This window comes from Delphinapterus leucas, chromosome 1 (genome assembly GCF_059928025.1).
Source record: "Delphinapterus leucas isolate spDelLeu-1000000601 "Yukka" chromosome 1, BTC_Dleu_Yukka2, whole genome shotgun sequence".
NCBI classification, from domain to species: domain Eukaryota; kingdom Metazoa; phylum Chordata; class Mammalia; order Artiodactyla; family Monodontidae; genus Delphinapterus; species Delphinapterus leucas.
Genome location: NC_143129.1, coordinates 168766458 through 168787169, shown reverse-complemented (window position 1 = coordinate 168787169; position 20712 = coordinate 168766458). Strand labels below are relative to the sequence as shown.

The 20712-nt window shown below is 38.1% G+C and overlaps 1 protein-coding gene across 10 annotated transcripts in view; it reads right to left on the bottom strand.

The window, feature by feature from the left end:
• EYA3 (EYA transcriptional coactivator and phosphatase 3) overlaps nucleotides 1-20712 on the bottom strand; it is a 139928-nt gene that overhangs the window by 70203 nt on the left and 49013 nt on the right. The window contains exon 1 of one of the 10 annotated variants that reach the window (XM_089897941.1): nucleotides 1516-13210. The exons of the other annotated variants lie outside the window; for them this stretch is intronic. The gene's annotated coding sequence lies outside the window, so the exon portion shown is untranslated. Of the gene's footprint in view, nucleotides 1-1515; nucleotides 13211-20712 lie in introns of those variants that run through there. 10 annotated transcript variants of the gene reach the window in all.

The window sequence follows — 20712 nt, the reverse complement described above, 5'->3', positions numbered from 1 at the left end:
AGGGCACGAACCCATGTCCCCTGCATCGGCAGGCAGACTCGCAACCACTGCGCCACAAGGGAAACCCGGTCATGGGTTTTAAAAGGTAAGAAATACTACTCTTAATAGTGGGGAAATAAATTCTCAAGCCATATAAAACAAAATGTTAAAATCTTGAATTTTGTTTCTTAGGAATATGGTAATATTACAGTGATTTTATAACAGAAAGGGAACAGCTTTCTATTTTTCTTGAGATAAATTCTATAAGTTGAAAGAAAACCTTCTTTAAGGGAAAAGATTGGAAGACATTCTTTTCTACCTCTATTTCTTCTTTGAAAATAAGCACCTTATGTTGTTTCCATCTTAAAAATCACCTTTATCTTCTTCATTTTTCAATTTAGGGAAAGAAAAGGGTCACAGATAATTTCTACATTTGGAAAAAAACCTTAAAAAAATCAAGTAATTAATCAATGACCACCAATAATTTTGATAATTTTAAAACAAAAAAAAAGGCAACCTACAAAGGATGCGTATGATTTATTACAGAATTTCTGGGATTCTACTGGCAACATGTGATATATGTGAAGTTTGTAAACATATATTCTGGTACACTTGTATATAAAATATATTAATAATGACTATAAATTATGTAATTCCATTACAACATGCATCTAAGATACTACTTTCCATCAATATAGGATTCTTCCTTCCTTCCAATATTTTGTAATGTCAAACACCTGAAATATACTAGATAAAAGAACGCAAGTATTTATCATGCTTCTAGCATTTATCAATGTGATAATAAAACTTTTAATATTAAGATCTTACACCATTTTCTACAAGTGGCACATGCTTACAATCGAAAGTCACATTTACTAACCACCAGATGAAAGTGTTATATAACACAGACAAGGTGCTCCAGTACTGGATAATAAAAAAAAGTACAGAATTACCATACAAACCTTAGTTTTCTCACTTCCGTGTACTAGTTCTAGAGTTTAATTGTGTATTTTGATATTTTCTTACCATTAATATAACCTGACATTGAGAATGGCTCAAGATGGTGGAATAGAAAGACATGCGCATACACCCCCTTGCGAGAGCACCACAATCACAACTAACTGCTCAACAATCATCAACAGGAAGACACCGGAGCTCACCAAAAAAGATACCCACATCCAAAGACAAAGGAGAAGCCGTAATGAGACGTTAGGAGGGGCACAATCACAATAAAATCAAATCCCATAACTGCTGGGTGGGTGACTCACAGACTGGAGAACACTTATACCACAGAAGTCCACCCACTGGAGTGAAGGTTCTGAGTCCCACGTCAGGCTTCCTAACCTGGGGGTCCGGCACCAGGAGGAGGAATTCCCACAAAATCAGACTTTGAAGGCTAGCGGGATTTGACTGCAGAATTTTGACAGGACTGGGAGAAACAGAGGCTCCACTCTTGGAGGGTACACACAAAGTAGTGTGTGCATCAGGACCCAGGGGAAGGAGCACTGACCCCATAAGAGACTGAACTAGACCTACCTGCTAGTGTGGAGGGTCTCCTGCAGAGGCGGGGGGTGTCTGTGGCTCACCGCGGGGACAAGGACACTGGCAGCAGAAGATCTGGGAAGTATTGCTTGGTGTGAGCCCTCCCGGAGTCCGCCATTAGCCCCACCAAAGGGCCTACAGGCTCCAGTGCTGGGACAGCTCAGGCCAAACAACCAACAGGGAGGGAACTCAGCCCAACCCATTAGCAAACAAGCAGATTAAAGTTTTACTGAGCTCTGCCCACCAGAGCAACACCCAGCTCTACCCATCACCAGTCTCTCGCATCAGGAAGCTTGCAAAGGCTTGTAGATAGCCTCATCCACCAGACAGCAGCAGCAAGAAGAACTAAAATCCTGCAGCCTGTGGAACGAAAACTACACTCACAGAAAGATAGACAAAATGAAAAGGCAGAGGACGCTGTATCAAATGAAGGAACAATAAAACCCCAGAAAAACCACTAAATGAAGTGGAGATAGGCAACCTTCCAGAATAAGAATTCAGAATAATGACAGTGAAGATGATCCAGGACCTCAGAAAAAGAATGGAGGCAAAGATTGAGAAGATGCAAGAAATGTTTAACAAAGACCTAGAACAATTAACGAACAAATACCAAGAAGAATTAAAAAACAAACAAACAGAGATGAACAATTCAATAACTGAAATGAAAAATACACTAGAAGGAATCAATAGCAGAATAACTGAGGCAGAAGAACGGATAAGTGACCTGGAAGACAGAAGGGTGGAATTCACTGCAGCAGAACAGAATAAAGAAAAAAGAATGAAAAGAAATGAAGACAGCCTAAGAGACCTCTGGCACAACATTAAACGCAACAACACTCACACGATGGGGGTCCCAGAAGGAGGAGAGAGAGAAAGGACCCAAGAAAATATTTGAAGAGATTACATTCAAAAACCTTCCCTAACATGGGAAAGGAAATAGCCACCCAAGTCCAGGAAGCGCAGAGAGTCCCAGGCAGGATAAACCCAAGGAGAAACACGCCAATGCACATAGTAATCAAATTGACAAAAATTAAAGACAAAAAACATTACTGAAAGCAGCAAGGGAAAAAATGACAAATAACATATAAGGGAACTCCCATAAGGTTAACAACTGATTTCACAGCAGAAACTTTACAAGCCAGAAGGGAGTGGCAGGATATATTTAAAGTGATGAAAAGGAGGAACCTACAACCAAGATTACTCTACCCCGGCAAGGATCTCATTCAGATTCGATGGAGAAATCAAAAGCTTTACAGACAAGCAAAACCTAAGAAAATTCAGCACCACCAAACCAGCTCTACAACAACTGCTAAAGGAACTTCTCTAAGTGGGAAACACAAGAGAAGAAAAGGGCCTACAAAAACAAACCCAAAACAATTAAGAAAATGGTACTAGGAACATACGTATCGATAACTACTTTAAAAGTGAATGGATTAAATGCTCCAACCAAAAGACACAGGCTTGCTGAATGGATACAAAAACAAGGCCCATATATATGCTGTCTACAAGAGACCCAGTTCAGATCTAGGGACACATACAGACTGAAAGTGAGGGGATGGAAAAAGATATTCCATGTAAATGGAAATCAAAAGAAAGCTGGAGTAGCAATACTCATATCAGATAAAATAGACTTTAAAATAAAGAATGTTACAGGAGACAAGGAAGGACACTATATAATGATCAACGGATCAACCCAAGAAGAAGATATAACAATTACAAATACATATGCACCCAATACAGGAGCACCTCAATACATAAGGCAACTGCTAACAGCTATAAAAGAGGAAATCGACAGTAACACAATAATACTGGGGGACGTTAACACCTCACTTACACCAATGGACAGATCATCCAGACAGAAAATTAATAAGGAAACACAAGCTTTAAATGATACAATAGACCAGATAGATTTAATTGATATTTATAGGACATTCCATCCAAACACAGCAGATTACATTTTCTTCTCAACTGCGTACAGAACATTCTCCAGGACAGATCACATCTTGGATCACAAATCAAGCCTTGGTAAATTTAAGAAAAAGGAAAACATATCAAGCATCTTTTCTGACCACAACGTTATGATATTAGAAATCAATCACAGGAAAAAAACGTAAAAAACACAAACACATGGAGGCTAAACAATACGTTACTAAAACAAAGAGATCACTGAAGAAATCAAAGAGGAAACCCAAAAGATACCTAGAGACACATGACAATGAAAACACGACGATCCAAAACCTATGGGATGCAGCAAAAGCAGTTCTAAGAGGGAAGTTTATAGCAATACAAGCCTACCGCAAGAAACAAGAAAAATCTCAAACAATCTAACTTTACACCTAAAGGAACTAGAGAAAGAAGAACAAAGAAAACCCAAAGTTAGCAGATGGAAAGAAATCATACAGATCAGAGCAGAAATAAATGAAATAGAAACAAAGAAAACAATAGCAAAGATCAATAAAACTAAAAGCAGGTTGTTTGAGAAGATACACAAAATTGATAAACCATTAGCCAGACTCATCAAGAGGGAGAGGACTCAAATCAATAAAATTAGAAATGAAAAAGGAGAAGCTACAATAGACACCGCAGAATACAAAGCGTCCTAGGAGACTACTTATAAGCAACTCTATGCCAATAAAATGGACAACTTGGAAGAAATGCAGAAATTCTTAGAAAGGTATAACCTTCCAAGACCGAACCAGGAGAAACAGAAAATATGAACAGACCAAACACAAGTAATGAAATTGAAACTGTGATTAAAAGTCTTCCAACAGGGCTTCCCTGGTGGCGCAGTGGTTGAGAGTCCGCCTGCCAATGCAAGGGACACGGGTTCGTGCCGCGGTCCGGATAATCCCACATGCCACGGAGCGGCTGGGCCCGTGAGCCATGGCTGCTGAGCCTGCGCGTCCGAAGCCTGTGCTCCGCAACGGGAGAGGCCACAACAGTGAGAGGCCCGCGTACCACAAAAAAAAAAAAAAAAAAAAAAACTGCAGAGGAAGGAACACTCCCAAACTCATTCTATGAGGCCAACATCATCCTGATACCAAAACCAGACAAAGATACTACAAAAAAAGAAAATTACAGACCAATATCACTGATGAATATAGATGCAAAAATCCTCAACAAAATAGTAGCAAATAGTCCAAGAACACAGTAAAAGGATCATACACCATGATCAAGTGGGATTTATCCCAGGGATGCAAGGATCCTTCAATATACGCAAATCAATGTGATACACCATATTAACAAATTAAGGTATAAAACCCATATGATCATCTGAACAGATGAAGAAAAAGCTTTTGACAAATTCAACACCCATTTATGATAAAAACTCTCCAGAAAGTGGGCATAGAGGGAACCTACCTCAACATAATAAAGGCCATATACAACAAACCCGCAGCAAACATCATTCTCAATGGTGAAAAACTGAAAGCATTTCCTCTAAGATCAGGAACAAGACAAGGATGTCCACTCTCACCACTATTATTCAACATAGTTTTGGAAGTCCTAGCCATGGCTATCAGAGAAGAAAAAGAGATAAAAGGAATACAAATCGGAAAAGAAGAAGTCAAACTGTCACTGTTTGCAGATGACATGATACTATACATAGAGAATCCTAAAGATGCCACCAGAAAACTACTAGAGCTTGTCATTGAATTTGGTAAAGTAGCAGGATACAAAATTAATGCACAGAAATCTCTTGCATTCCTATACACTAACAATGAAAGATAGAAAGAGAAATCAAGGTAACAATCCCATTCACCACTGCAACAAAAAGAATAAAATACCTAGGAATAAACCTACCTAAGGTGGTAAAGACCTGTACTCAGAAAACTATAAGACACTGATGAAAGAAATCAAGGATGACAGAAACAAGATGGAGAGATATACCATGTTATTGGATTGGAAGAATCAACATTGTGAAAATGACTGTATTACCCAAAGCAATCTACAGATTCAATGCAATCCCTATCAAATTACCAATGGCATTTTTTACAGAACTAGAACAAAGATACCTTAAAATTTGTATGGAGGCACAAAAGACCCCAAATAGCCAAAGCAATCTATAGGGAAAAAAATGGAGCTGGAGGAATCAGACTCCCTGACTTCAGACTACACTACAAAGCTACAGTAATCAAGACAATATGGTACTGGCACAGAAACAGAAATATAGATCAATGGAACAGGACAGAAAGCCCAGAGATAAACCCACACACCTATGGTCAACTAATCTATGACAAAGGAGGCAAGAATATACAATGGAGAAAAGACAGCCTCTTCAATAAGTGGTGCTGGGAAAACCACTGGGACAGCTACATGTAAAAGAATGAAATCAGAACACTCCCTAACACCATACACAAAAATAAACTCAAAATGGATTAGAGACCTAAATGCAAGACCGGACACTATAAAACTCTTAGAGGAAAACACAGGAAGAACACTCTTTGACATAAATCACAGCAAGATCTTTTTTGATCCACCTCCTAGAGTAACGGAAATAAAAACAAAAATAAACAAATGGGTCCTAATGAAATTTAAAAGCTTTTGCACAGCAACAGAAACTATAAACAGGATGAAAAGACAACCCTTAGAATGGGAGAAAATATTTGCAAATGAATCAACAGACAAAGAATTAATCTCCAAAATATATAAACAGCTCCTGCAGCTCAATATTAAAAAAATCAAACAACCCAATCCAAAAATGGGCCGAAGACCTAAATAGACATTTCTCCAAAGAAGACATACAGATAGCCAAGAGGCACATGAAAAGCTGCTCAACATCACTAATTATTAGAGAAACACAAATCAAAACTACAATGAGGTATATCACCTCACACCGGTCAGAATGGCCATCATCAAAAAATCTACAAACAATAAATGCTGGAGAGGGTGTGGAGAAAAGGGAACCCTCTTGCACTGTTGGTGGCAATGTAAATTGATACAGCCACTAAGAAGAACAGTATGGAAGTTTCTTCAAAAACTATAAATAGGATTACCATATTACCCAGCAATCCCACTACTTGGCATATACCCAGAGAAAACCATAATTCAAAAAGAGTTATGCACCACAATGTTCATTGCAGCACTATTTACAATAGCCAGGACATGGAAGCAACCTAAATGCCCATTGATAGATGAATAGATAAAGAAGATGTGGTACATATATAAAGTGGAACATTACTCAGACATAAAAAGGAATGAAATTGGGTCATTTGTAAAGCCGTGGATGGATCTAGAGACTGTCACACAGAGTGAAGTAAGTCAGTAAGAGAAAAATATATCTTAACACATATATGTAGAATCTAGAAAAATGGTACAGATGAACCAGTTTGCAAGGCAGAAATAGACACACAGATGTAGAGAACAAACGTATGGACACCAAGAGGGAAAGCGGGGTGGGGTGAGGGGGGCAGTGGTGGTGGGATGAATTAGGAGATTGGGATTGACATATATACACTAATATATATAAAATAGATAACTAATAAGAAGAACCTGCTGTATAAAAAAAATAAAATAAAATAATATATATATATATATAACCTGACATAATTCTACGTTCAATGAGATTCATCTTTTGAAATATCCAATAATATAACGGCTTGACATAGAAGTGGATACTTAATGTAGTGTAAATGAATATAATTTTAACTTAGTCAAACAGCCAATGAAATAACATAACATACTCTGAGTTAACTGTTTGTTTTAAGTACCTTCAAGGCATTTGGATAGTAATGTCTTTTCATAATTTTCTAGTTTCAATTCTTACTGTTGGCTTCTAAATACAGCTGTTTTACCACCTTTTTTGGAGAGAATTTATCAGTATCCACATGCCTTCACGGGCAGAAATCTGGGAAAACCTGTAACTGAGTACAGAAATAGTATTTCCTAAGATTTCACATTTCCCTACCTGCAAATACTAACAATGAAAAAATAGGAATTTTGGTTTGTTTGAAAAGATCACATAATTTTAAACATTGTGATTGCACACGCTCATAAAGCAGGATTCTTCTGTAATATGACAGCATAATTTTTATTTTTAATACTTAAAAATTATAAGCGAAATAAAAAGTAACAAATATTTTATTTCAAAATTCTCATTAGATTCTTACCTCAAAATTTCTGTTTTGTACCAATTTCAACATACTATTTACCCTGTAATTACAAATGGCCACAAGCAAGAACTTAGATTACGTCAATATGTTATTATAGCTCTTAAGTATAGGAAGGGGAAATATATATATACTGTGTATATACATATTTATATTTTAAAACACAGAATAAAGGTCAAATTGTTTTCAATGAAAACAAAGTATACATCACTCTTAATTACAACATCACAAGAAGTGTCAAAATAGAGCAGAACAGTCTCATTATAGGTCCTAGAAGGGGAATTTGCATATGGCAAAGTGTGCACAGAGATATTCAGGAGTTAACTGAATATCTTTTTTTTTTTGCGGTACGCGGGCCTCTCACTGTTGTGGCCTCTCCCATTGCGGAGCACAGGCTCTGGACGCGCAGGCTCAGCAGCCATGGCTCACGGGCCCAGCCGCTCCACGGCATGTGGGATCATCCCGGACCAGGGCACGAACCCGCATCCCCTGCAATGGCAGGTGGACTCCCAACCACTGTGCCACCAGGGAAGCCCTAACTGAATATCTTTTGTTCAGCTGTAAGTAGAAAACAGGTAGCTCAAAATTTGACCACTGACTACACTGTATTTTAGAAGTCTATTTACTACCCCCTTCCAAAGCCTTATATGTATTTTTAGAGCACACCACAAAAAAGGCTACAGAAGTTTCCCTGGGGAAAATGAACAGCACGTTTCCCAAAATTAAATATATCTCAACAATAGTTATAAACAACAGTAGCCTGAAGAAGGTATCAAAAAAGTAGTATATCATCACTTATGATTTTTATTAATATGTGGATTACTTTAGGATATAAAAGAAGTAGGTAATTAGCAAATGTTTACCATGGTGTCCTCAAATATAATTATATGTATGCCTTGAAGAATAAAAACAAAGAGCAAAATACCCTCTTCTAGGTGGCTTGAAGAAAACTACTTCAAGTATTATTATTCAACAATAACTGATCTCTTCTAAAGAGGATTTATTAATTAATTCAGAAACAAGTGTCCTAACACCCAAAGTACCAAACATAAAGCCTAAAGATATCTCTTCAAAATAAATTCTATTTTATAAACTAGGAGGCCTCATAAAGCATAATCGGAAAAGATGTCAGGAAAATGATTTCAAAACCTTTCTATGGTCTCTTGCAGAACAGTAGTTAGTAGTGTCAGTGGGGATGATACTAAATACTCATTTGGGCTTCACAATCTATAGAACGCTTACAATAGGTTTCAAACAAGAAGTAAACAAAGGTTTATTCCAATACCTACAAATTTCTTACTGAAAATTAGGCAAAAATAATAATGAACATCTTGGAGGAGAATAACAGAGGCAATTAAGGAAGATCTGCCCTACACCAGTCTTTAAAATCAATTACAGTGGGGAGGATAAGAGACCTATCATTTACTGAGCATATAAAATCCACCAGGTATTTTTACATTCGTTGCCTTACTTAATTTTATCTCCTCAGCCATTTTGAAACACAACTGGTACCATCCTCATACTATGGACAGGGCAACTGGGATTCAGAGATTTAAACAATCCGCCTGAGAATAAGAGCAATCATGTTTTCAGACTAAAGTAGAAATACATCAAATAAAGACAATAGAGGAGAGTGCTGATGGCTGTGCAACATTGTGAATGTACTTAATGCTACTGAAAGGTATACCTAAAAGTGGTTAAAACTGTTTATTTTGTTATGTATACTTACCACAAGAAAAAAAAGCTACAAAAAGACCCCTGAGACTAGAAAGAGCAAAATAACGACCAAATCCAAAAAGTGCTCATAAGTGGAGAAAATCATTATTTAAAAAATATTGTCAGGGGGGGCTTCCCTGGTGGCGCAGTGGTTGAGAGTCCGCTTGCCGATGCAAGGGACACGGGTTCGTGCCCCAGTCCGGGAAGATCCCACATGCCGCGGAGCGACTGGGCCCGTGAGCCATGGCCGCTGAACCTGCGTGTCCAGAACCTGTGCTCCGCAATGGGAGAGGCCACAACAGTGAGAGGCCCGCGTATCGCAAAAAATATATATATATATTGTCAGGGGACTTCCCTGGTGGTGCAGGTTAAGAATCCGCCTGCCAATGCAGGGGACACAGGTTGGATCCCCGGTCTGGGAAGATCCCACATGCCACAGAGCAACTAAACCCATGTGCCACGACTACTAAGCCCATGCGCCACAACTACTGAAGCCTGCAAGCCCTAGAGCCCATAAGCCACAACTACTGAATCCCGTGCGCCTAGAGCCTGTGCTCTGCAACAAGAGAAGCCACTGCAATGAGATGCCCACGCACTGCAACAAAGAGTAGCCCCCGCTCGCCTCAACTAGAGAAAGCCCGCGCACAGCAACGAAGACCCAACGCAGCCAAAAATAAATAAAATTTTTAAAAAATGGTCAGAAAAACTGAATATCAATGTGGAGAAAAACATATCCACACCATACACTATGAGTAATTCTAAATATATGAAAAACCAATAAGCTTGCAAATAATTCTGGAGAAAACAGAAGAGCATATTTATTGCGTCTGTGGGAAAGAGATAAAATTTGGGGCAATGAAGGAAAGCATAAGCAGCAAATTGACAGATCTGGTTATGTAAAACATACTTTCATGCAGTGAAAAAATAACAAATCTAAAATTAAAAGGATATAACAGGGCTTCCCTGGTGGCACAGTGGTTGGGGGTCCGCCTGCCGATGCAGGGGGCGCGGGTCCGTGCCCCGGTCCAGGAGGATCCCACATGCCGCGGAGCGGCTGGGCCCGTGGGCCATGGCCACTGAGCCTGCGCGTCCGGAGCCTGTTGCTCCGCAGCGGGAGAGGCCACAGCGGTGAGAGGCCCGCGTACCGCAAAAAACAAAAACAAAAACAAAACAAACAAACAAAAAAAGGATGTAACAAATGGAAGCTACGCCTGCAATAATTATGACAGATAAAGCTTAATGTCTACAATATAAATTCAACCAGGGCTTCCTTGGTGGCGCAGTGGTTAAGAATCCGTCTGCCGGACTTCCCTGGTGGCACAGTGGTTAAGAATCTGCCTGCCAATGCAGGGGACACTGATTCGAGCCCTGCTCCAGGAAGATCCCACATGCCATGGAGCAACTAATCCCCTGTGCCACAACTACTAAGCCTGCGCTCTAGAGCCCGCAAACCACAACTACTGAAGCCTGTGTGCCCAGAGCCTATGCTCCGCAACAAGAGAAGCCACTTCAATGAGAAGCCCACACACCGCAACAAAGAGTAGCCCCACTTGCCACAACTAGAGAAAGCCCGCATACAGCAACAAAGACCCAACTCAGCCGAAAATAAAAATAAATTAATTAATTAAAAAAAAAAATCTGTCTGCCTATGCAGGGGACACAGGTTTGAGCCCTGGTCCAGGAAGATCCCACATGCCACGGAGCAACTAAGCCCATGAGCTACAACTACTGAGCCCGTGTGCTGCAACTACCGAAGCCCATGTGCCTAGAGCCCGTTCTCCGCAACGAGAAGCCACTGCAATGAAAAAGCCCACACATCACAATGAAGAGTAGCCCCCGCTCACCGCAACTAGAGGAAACCTGCGTGCAACAACGAAGACCCAACACAGCCAAAAATAAATAAATAAAATAAAAATAAATTTTAAAAATAAAAAATAAACCCAACCAGTTCAACATTTATTGCTCATCTGTTATGCGGCAAACGATGACTAACATACACATCCATCAAAGGATACAAACAGTTTAAGTAACAACCAAGATCAAATCATCACTTTGGAAAAAAGATTCTCACTACTAACTGAATAAATTTTAATATTTTTAAGATACCACTTCACACGTATTAAATTACCAAAAATAAATCTAAACAATAAAACCTAAAGTTATGTGGGCCATAAGAAGAAAAGAAATATTCAGGCACTGCTGTAAAATTGTATGTATATTCAGACTGTTCTCTGGTTAGAGTACAAAAGAGGTCATAAAATTGCCCATGGCCTGAATAATTTTTCTTGGATTTTCCCCCCAAAATTAAATAGAGGAGTAAAAAGCTAACTCTATTTTAAAAATTGAGTAAGTTTCTTGTTCACAGTAATGAAAAATTAGAAACAACCAACATGTGGAGAATGATTTATCTAATCTGTAATTCTATATTCTATATTAAATGAAACTGCAACCTATTTCAATAAAAGCTCATTTAAAAGATGAAAAAAAAGTAAGATTTAACATTAATTACAGCATAATAATAATACCTTAAATAGTTTAATAAAAATCAAAAGTAGGGCTTCCCTGTTGGTGCAGCAGTTAAGAATCCACCTGCCAATGCAGGGGACACGGTTTCGAGCCCTGCCTGGTCCAGGAAGATCCCACATACCGCAGAGCAACTAGACTCGTGCGCCACAACTACTGAGCCTGAGCTGTAGAGCCCATGAGCCACAACTACTGAACCCGCGGGCCACAACTACTGAAGTTCGCATGCCTAGAGCCCGTGCTCCGCAACAAGAGAAGCCACCACAATGAGAAGCCCGCACACAACAGAGTAGGCCCCACTCGCCACAACTAGAGAAAGCCCACGCGCAGCAATGAAGACCCAACGCAGCCAAAAATATAGATATACAGATAGATAGATAGATAGATAGAATTGAGCACATGACCCTCCCTTTTAAAATTACATTCCTAATATTAACTTAAGCTATTTACTCCTTTTCTTTCATTAAATCTCAAACTGTTCTGTTACATTAGTTTGACCTCATGGTCATACTCTTGAAAGTTTTAAAATGTTTTAAATTTATAAACTCAAAACTTCTTTTTCACTACTGTTAACTGGTACTTTAAGGACTGTCTAAAAATCCTAAAAAGATTCTTCTTTTAAGCTACTTTTTAATTTCTTGTACAATCTAGCAAAAATAACAATTTGATTTCTCTTTATAGCCATAAGTCTTTAATTTACAAGACACAAACTTCGATCTATTGTTAATGAAACAGGTAATTTTAATTATACAGGATATAAAAATAAATTATTTTACCATTTCTAGTCAGAGATGAGTATCATGGTTTTGGAAAAACAAAATATCTCCTAACCTACCAAAACCTCAAAGTTATTAGTGAAAGAGTTCCCTGCTTCATTATTAATTAATAATTAAGAATTCTTCAAAACTACTTCTCTGACCCCTACTGTGTTCTATAAATCTGGCAGTTAACAATTCTGTCAAAACTACTAATTTTCCTTTGGTCCTAAGATTCCTGTGGAATCTTGATCCTAAATTCCACAATGGCAGAGACTGCCTTCTTTTTAGTATCTGAGAGCACATAGCAGGCAATCAATAAATATTTGTTCAACCAAGTACAATTTCTAGGCTCTTGATTCCTCTAAATATCTACTTAAAACCAGTTCATTAAGAACCTTCAATATATTTAGAGGCACAAAGAATTCAAATCTTCACTTTTCTCATCTCTCACCAGGAATGCCTAAGTCTTTAATTCTTTACAAGGTTTTATTAACTGATTTGAAGAACATCATTTTTAAGTTCTATGTTAAGTGAAAAGTTCCCTTCAAATCAAAAAAAGGACTGATATGCATTAAATCAAATCTTAATATCACATACATAACAAGGGATCACAACACACGCACTACTTACTTAGAGGTGAGGAGTTAGGAGACCTTAAGTTTCTGTCCCTTAATAGGCTGAGAAAGGAAGGAGGGAAGGAATGAAGGAAAAGAGGGAGGGAGGGAGGGAGGGAGGGAAGGATGGTGGGTGGGGAGAGAGAGAGATCAAGTATGAAATCACCTTCCCCAAACACAAATATACACAGCTATCATGAAACATTTCTGGCCAAAGATGGGTCCGCATCCTAATCCCTAGAACCCATAAATGTTACCTAATTTGGAATAAAGAGTCTTTGCAGATGTATTTAAGGATTCTGAGATGAGCAGATTATCCCGGATTATCTGGATAGGCCATAAATGCCATCTTAAGAGGAAGGCAGAGAGAAATTTAACACCCACACACATACAATGAGGGGAAGGCGATACAAATATGGAGGCAGAGACTGGAGTGATATGGCCAAAGAATGCCAGCAGCCACTAGAAGCTGGAATAGGCAAGGAACGGATTCTACCCCTAGAGCCTATGGAGGGAGCGCAACCCTGCCAACACCATGATTTTAGACCTCTGGCCTCCAGAACTGTGAGAGGATAAATTTCTGTTGTTTTAAGCCTCCAAATTTGTGGCAATTTATTATGGCACCCACAGGAATCTAATACTATTTGTAAAGAAGTTTATTTTGTTTTTCATTCGTTTTTGCTATTACCTCTCAGCTTGAGTTTGTTGGCCATCTGGCCACTGAATGAAACACATAAGCTGAAAACAAAGGTAGGAAATGAAGAAAAGTATGTAAATAAGACGACAGAACATGATTATACATACAGTTGCAAAAATGCTTCCAAACATTAAGAAGAATAAAAAGCTTTCCAAATAATTGGACAGTTTGCCTAACAGAACTGTCGTATTACAAAATTAGCATTTTCCTGCTTTCACTCTGGGTCAAATCCTAAATTTATAGTTGAAGAAATTTCCAGGTAACATAGTAAAATTGGTGGTCCCAGGTGTTTCATGGATCTTGAGACACCTTAGTGATCCATCTAATGCCTTGAGAACAAACAAGTATTAGTATCTGTAAGATAGCATTTAAAACCAGCATACAATCACTGTACTGGACTATATGATGTGTTCTGCTTGGGGAAAAAAAAATACTGCTAGAGCTAAACCCGAAAGATAATCAAGTCCTCCTTTCCAGCTGGTCTTGAATAACTTTCTTAGGCACACCATGCCTCAAGACTGAAGCTCATATTTTTCTATTTTGATTGACTGAAGTTCCTATTTTGTATTTCTTTCATGAAGTCATTTTGTGATAGCTATAGAGTAGTATGCTTCTTCATAAAAGCATTTACTCAACATTTAACTTAAAATTTTGTAACACTGCGTTAAGCACTGTATTAAGAACATTAATAAACAGATTACAGAATGATACTGGATAATCAGAAACTTTTGTCATTAGAAAAACATGACTTTTCTAACTAAGCAAATACCTCTTTTTGGAGGGGGCATATACTTCTTTCTTTGGAGCTTCCTTTTTTGTTTTTCTTGAATAGAGCCCTAGAATTCTTTCTCAACATAAAATATTCATAGAATATCTGAAACCAGAAGAAAAACACTAAAATAAAATAGACGGTAGAATATGCCAGGTGTTTTAAGACATATTCTGAAAGAAATCGTAATTAGTGTGTTTTGGCTGCTCTCAAAATTTTATGTCAGTGTTGAAAATGCCATTTAACTAAACACTAAAATGTATATATCAGAGTAAAAATATAAAGGCTTCATTAATTTAACCAATAAAAGCTGTTAATGCTAACTTCAAGCAACAAAGTAAACAAGAAGAGTAAATTTTAGGAACTTACTCTTTTTCTTGATAGACTCTTAATTGAAACAATTTTCCCAGAGGCTATTATCTTCTGGTTGGTCTAAAATGAAGGGATCAAATCTACAGAGGCCAGCAATCTCAAACTCTGGAATCTCCTCTGAATGCAACTCAAAAAGGACGATACACAAATTAAACTTAATCACTAAAAAAAAGTATACGCTTTCCAAACAAACTTCAGGGTAATGTTATCAAAGTTTTTTTAAAAAATGATATTTTAATTTAAATTGCATTAAACACATAAATTAATTTAGGGGGAAATGATGAGTTTACAATATTGTGTTCTCCTATCTAATAACACAGGATGTATTTCCAGTTAATCTTTTTTAAAAAACATCTCTTAGCAGATCCTCTACGTTTCTTTATGTTGGCGTTTTATCTTTTCATTTGTTATATTTTTCATTTCTAAAGAAGTTATTTTTTATATATAGGATAGTTGTTGATATTGGTACATTAATTTTGTAAACTCCCATGTTACCAAAGTCTCTTATTGTTTCTAACAATGATAATAGTAAGATGGTTGATTCTTGAGTTTCACGTATATATTTTCCCCAGCTGCATAAAAATAGCTCCTCTTTCCCCAATATTAACTTCTTTATTTCTTCTTCTTACCTAATGATATTGGCTTACACCTCCACTACAATATTAAGTAACAGTGCTAATTGCTAGGCATCCTTTTCTTGTTCCTCACATTAATAAAAATACATCCAGCATACCACTACTAAGCATGACATTGGTCAAGTGCTTTTTTGGCATCCAAAAAAATGACCATCTGGTTTTTCTCTCGACTATTAATACAGCATATTACTAGATTTCCTAATATTGAACCACATATGCATTTGGTTCAGAGATGGAACTCTGGCATTGTAGAATATTATTTTAATGTACTGTTGAATCTATTTTCTAGTACTGAATTTATGATGTTCAATAACTGCTTTTAATTGTTTTAAATGAACACCCTGAGAGGGGAAAGGCTATTTGTACAGGGTGAGCTCCACTCAGGTCAAATATAGTCTTGAGAATGAGGTCTTTCAAGGAACCTCCAGACAGGTCAAATAATGACAATTTTCTGGGAACAGGGCTGTGAAGGAGCTCCAATCTTGTTCTGCCCCTTCCAGTGGCTTCCAGGTTGCTAGTTCTCACCATGACTGGGGGCTGCTGGTTTCCAAGGCTACTATGGAGCTGGAGAGAGGAGAATGGGAACAATGCAAGCTAAAATGCTATACAAAGTTCACTGTTTTTGCTGAGATTCAGCCATTTTTCTTGAATAAATGTTCAGATTGCTGCAAGCCTGTAGTTAATTTTCAGAGTCCTGAAAGAGTTGATTCTGACTATTTTTGCCAGTATTCTCACTGCTTTTATGAAGGAGAATTTTCAGAAGTTCTTACTCTGCCATCATTGTTGACATCCTTTGCATTTCAATTCAGCTCAATCTTTACACTTATTAATCTGCTATTCACACTTTCTGATTCTTAAAATTTCAATATTTACATTTATTTCCTTTTTCATTTCGTCTGAAATTACTAACGATGCTTATCTTTAAATCTCCTTCAGTTTATACTATTCACTATTTTCTTTAGTGTTGGAAGCATTTCGTACCTCTCTTGCATAGAATTAATTTTTCTTAAATGGCTGATAAGTCTAGGTTAGTAGTTCATATTTGCAGTCAGGAATTTCTTTTTTTTTTTTTTTAAATAAATTTATTTATTTATTTATTTTTGGCTGCATTGCTTCTTCATTTCTGCGTGCAGGCTCTCTCTAGTGGCGGCGAGTGGGGGCTACTCTTCGTTGCAGCGTGCAGGGTTCTCATTGCGGTGGCTTCTGCTGTTGCAGAGCATGGGCTGAAGGCGTGCACCCTTCAGTAGCTGTGGCACGTGGGCTTCAGTAGTTGTGGCTCACGGGCTCTAGAGCGCAGGCTCAGTAGTTGTGGTGCACAGGCTTAGTTGCTCTACGGCATGTGGGATCTTCCTGGACCAGGGCTTGAACCCATGTCGCCTGCACTGGCAGGCGGATTCTTAACCACTGTGCCACCAGGGAAGCCCCAGGAATTTCAACTAAACAATGTATCCTCACAGTGGGTGAGAATCTTTGTTCGTATATTATTATATGCAGGTTCTAGTTACATACATTCACTTCTAGTAACTATGGAAGAGGGGTGAAATATTCAGTTAGGCAGTGTCTGCAGGTCACCTGCTTTCTGGATAAGAATTCTTTCCTCTTCTGAACATCACATAAATTACTAGGGATATCTCTTGTCTCCCACGCCAGGACTCTAACTTTAGAGAGTAGCTATCATAGCTTTATCTGGGGGAGAAACACTTCTTAGCTAGCTACTCACTTTGCTTTTTGCTTCCACTGCTTTTGGGTGGAAGTCTATAGTTGCTTCAAGCTGTGCTTGCTTCTTTCTCTAACCTCCAAATTCATTCATTCACTTACAAAATATTTATTGAGTGTCTACTACGTGCCAGGCACTAGTTTAGATACTGGGAATTTGTGATGAACACAAAGTCCCCAGCCTCAAGGAACTTATATTCCAACAGGAAGATAAACAAGTACATAAGGTAATACAATTTCACAAAGTAATAATACTTTTCTTTTTAGATCTTTTTTCTTGATGTGGACCACATTTAAAGTCTTTTATTGAGTTTGTTGTAATATTTTTTCTGTTTTCTGTTTTGGTTTTTAGGCTGCAAGGCATGTGGGATCTTAACTCCCTGACCAAGGATTGAACCTACACCCCCTGAATTGGAAGGCAAAGTCTTAACGACTGAACCAGGGAAGTCCCCAAAGTAATAATACTTTGGAAAATAAAACAAAGGAAGGAGTCCCTCCCATCAGGAAGCTTGCACAAGACTCTCAGATAGCCTCATGCACAAGAGGGCAGACAGCAGAAGCAAGAAGAACTACAATTCTGCAGCCTGTGGAAGGAAAACCATATTCACAGAAAGACAGACAAAATGAAAAGGCAGAGGACTTTTTACCAGATGAAGGAACAAGATAAAACCTCAAAAAAACAACTAAATAAAGTGGAGATAGGCAAGCTTCCAGAAAAAGAATTCAGAATAATGACATTCAACATGATCCAGGACCTCGGAAAAAGAATGGAGGCAAAGATTGAGAAGATGCAAGAAACGTTTAACAAAGACCTAGAAGAATTAAAGAACAAACAGAGATGAACAATACAGTAACTGAAAAATACACTAGAAGGAATCAATACCACAATAACTGAAGCAGAAGAACGGATAAGTGACCTGGAAGACAGAAGGGTGGAATTCACTGCAGCAGAACAGAATAAAGAAAAAAGAATGAAAAGAAATGAAGACAGCCTAAGAGACCTCTGGCACAACATTAAACGCAACAACACTCACACGATGGGGGTCCCAGAAGGAGGAGAGAGAGAAAGGACCCAAGAAAATATTTGAAGAGATTACATTCAAAAACCTTCCCTAACATGGGAAAGGAAATAGCCACCCAAGTCCAGGAAGCGCAGAGAGTCCCAGGCAGGATAAACCCAAGGAGAAACACGCCAATGCACATAGCAATCAAATTGACAAAAATTAAAGACAAAAAAAATTACTGAAAGCAGCAAGGGAAAAACAACAAATAACATACAAGGGAACTCCCATAAGGTTAACTAACAGCTGATTTCTCAGCAGAAACTCTACAAGCCAAAAGGGAGTGGCAGGATATATTTAAAGTCATGAAAGGGAGGAACCTACAACCAAGATTACTCTACCCGGCAAAGATCTCATTCAGATTCGATGGAGAAATCAAAAGCTTTACAGACAAGCAAAACCTAAGAAAATTCAGCACCACCAAACCAGCTCTACAACAACTGCTAAAGGAACTTCTCTAAGTGGGAAACACAAGAGAAGAAAAGGACCTACAAAAACAAACCCAAAACAATTAAGAAAATGGTACTAGGAACATACACATCGATAATTACCTTAAAAGTGAACGGATTAAATGCTCCAACCAAAAGACACAGGCTTGCTGAATGGATACATAAACAAGGCCCATATATATATATGCTGTCTACAAGAAACCCACTTCAGACCTAGGGACACATACAGACTGAAAGTGAGGGGATGGAAAAAGATATTCCATACAAATGGAAATCAAAAGAAAGCTGGAGGGGCTTCCCTGGTGGCACAGTGGTTGGGAGTCTGCCTGTCAATGCAGGGGACACGGGTTCGTGCCTCGGTCCAGGAAGATCCCACACGCTGCGGAGCGGCTGGGCCCCTGAGCCATGGCCGCTGAGCCTGCGCGTCCAGAGCCTGTGCTCCGCAACGGGAGAGGCCACAACAGTGAGAGGCCCGCGTACCGCAAAAAAAAAAATTTTTTTTAATTAAAAATAAAAAGAAAGAAAGCTGGAGTAGCAATACTCATATCAGATAAAATACACTTTAAAATAAAGAATGTTACAAGAGACAAGGAAGGACACTATATAATGATCAACGGATCAATCCAAGAAGAAGATATGACAATTATAAATATATATGTACCCAACACAGGAGCACCTCAATTCATAAGGCAACAAGAGGAAATCGACAGTAACACAATAATAGTGGGGGACTTTAACACCTCACTTACACCAATGGACAGATTATCCAGACAGAATATTAATAAGGAAACACAAGCTTTAAATGACACAATAGACGTGATAGGTATAACTGATATCTATAGGACCTTCCATCCGAAAACAGCAGATTACACTTTCTTCTCAAGTGCGCACGGAACATTCTCCAGGATAGATCACATCTTGTATCACAAATCAAGGCTTGGTAAATTTAACAAAACTGAAATCATATCAAGCATCTTTTCTGACCACAACGCTATGAGACTAGGAATCAATCACAGGAAAAAAACGTAAAAAACATAAACACATGAAGGCTAAACCATACATTATTAAATAACCAAGAGATCATCGAAGAAATCAAAGAGGAAATCAAAAAATACCTGGAGACAAATTACAATGAAAACAGGACAATCCATAACCTATGAGATGCAGAAAAAGCAGTTCTAAGGGGGGAAGTTTATAGCAATAGAAGTCTACCTCAAGAAACAAGAAAAATCTCAAATAAACAATCTAACTTTACACCTAAAGGAACTAGAGAAAGAAGAACAAACAACACCCAAAGTTAGTAGAAGGAAAGAAATCTAAAAGGTCAGAGCAGAAATAAATGAAATAGAAACAAAGAAAACAATAGCAAAGATCAATAAAACTAAAAGCTGGGTTTTAGAGAAGATAAACAAAACTGATAAACCTTTAGCCAAACTCATCAAGAAAAAGAGAGGTCTCAAATCAATGAAATTAGAAATGAAAAAGAAGTTATAATGGACACCACAGAAATACAAAGCATCATAAGAGACTACTACAAGTAACTCTGTGCCAATAAAATGGACAACCTGGAAGAAATGCACAAGTTCTTAAAAAGGTGCAACCTTGCAAGACTGAACCAGGAAGAAACAGAAAATGTGATCAGACCAATCACAAGTAATGAAATTGAAACTGTAATTTAAAATTTTCCAACAAACAAAAGTCCAGGACCAGATGCCTTCACAGGTTAATTCTATCGAACATTTAGAGAAGAGCTAACACCCATCCTTCTCAAACT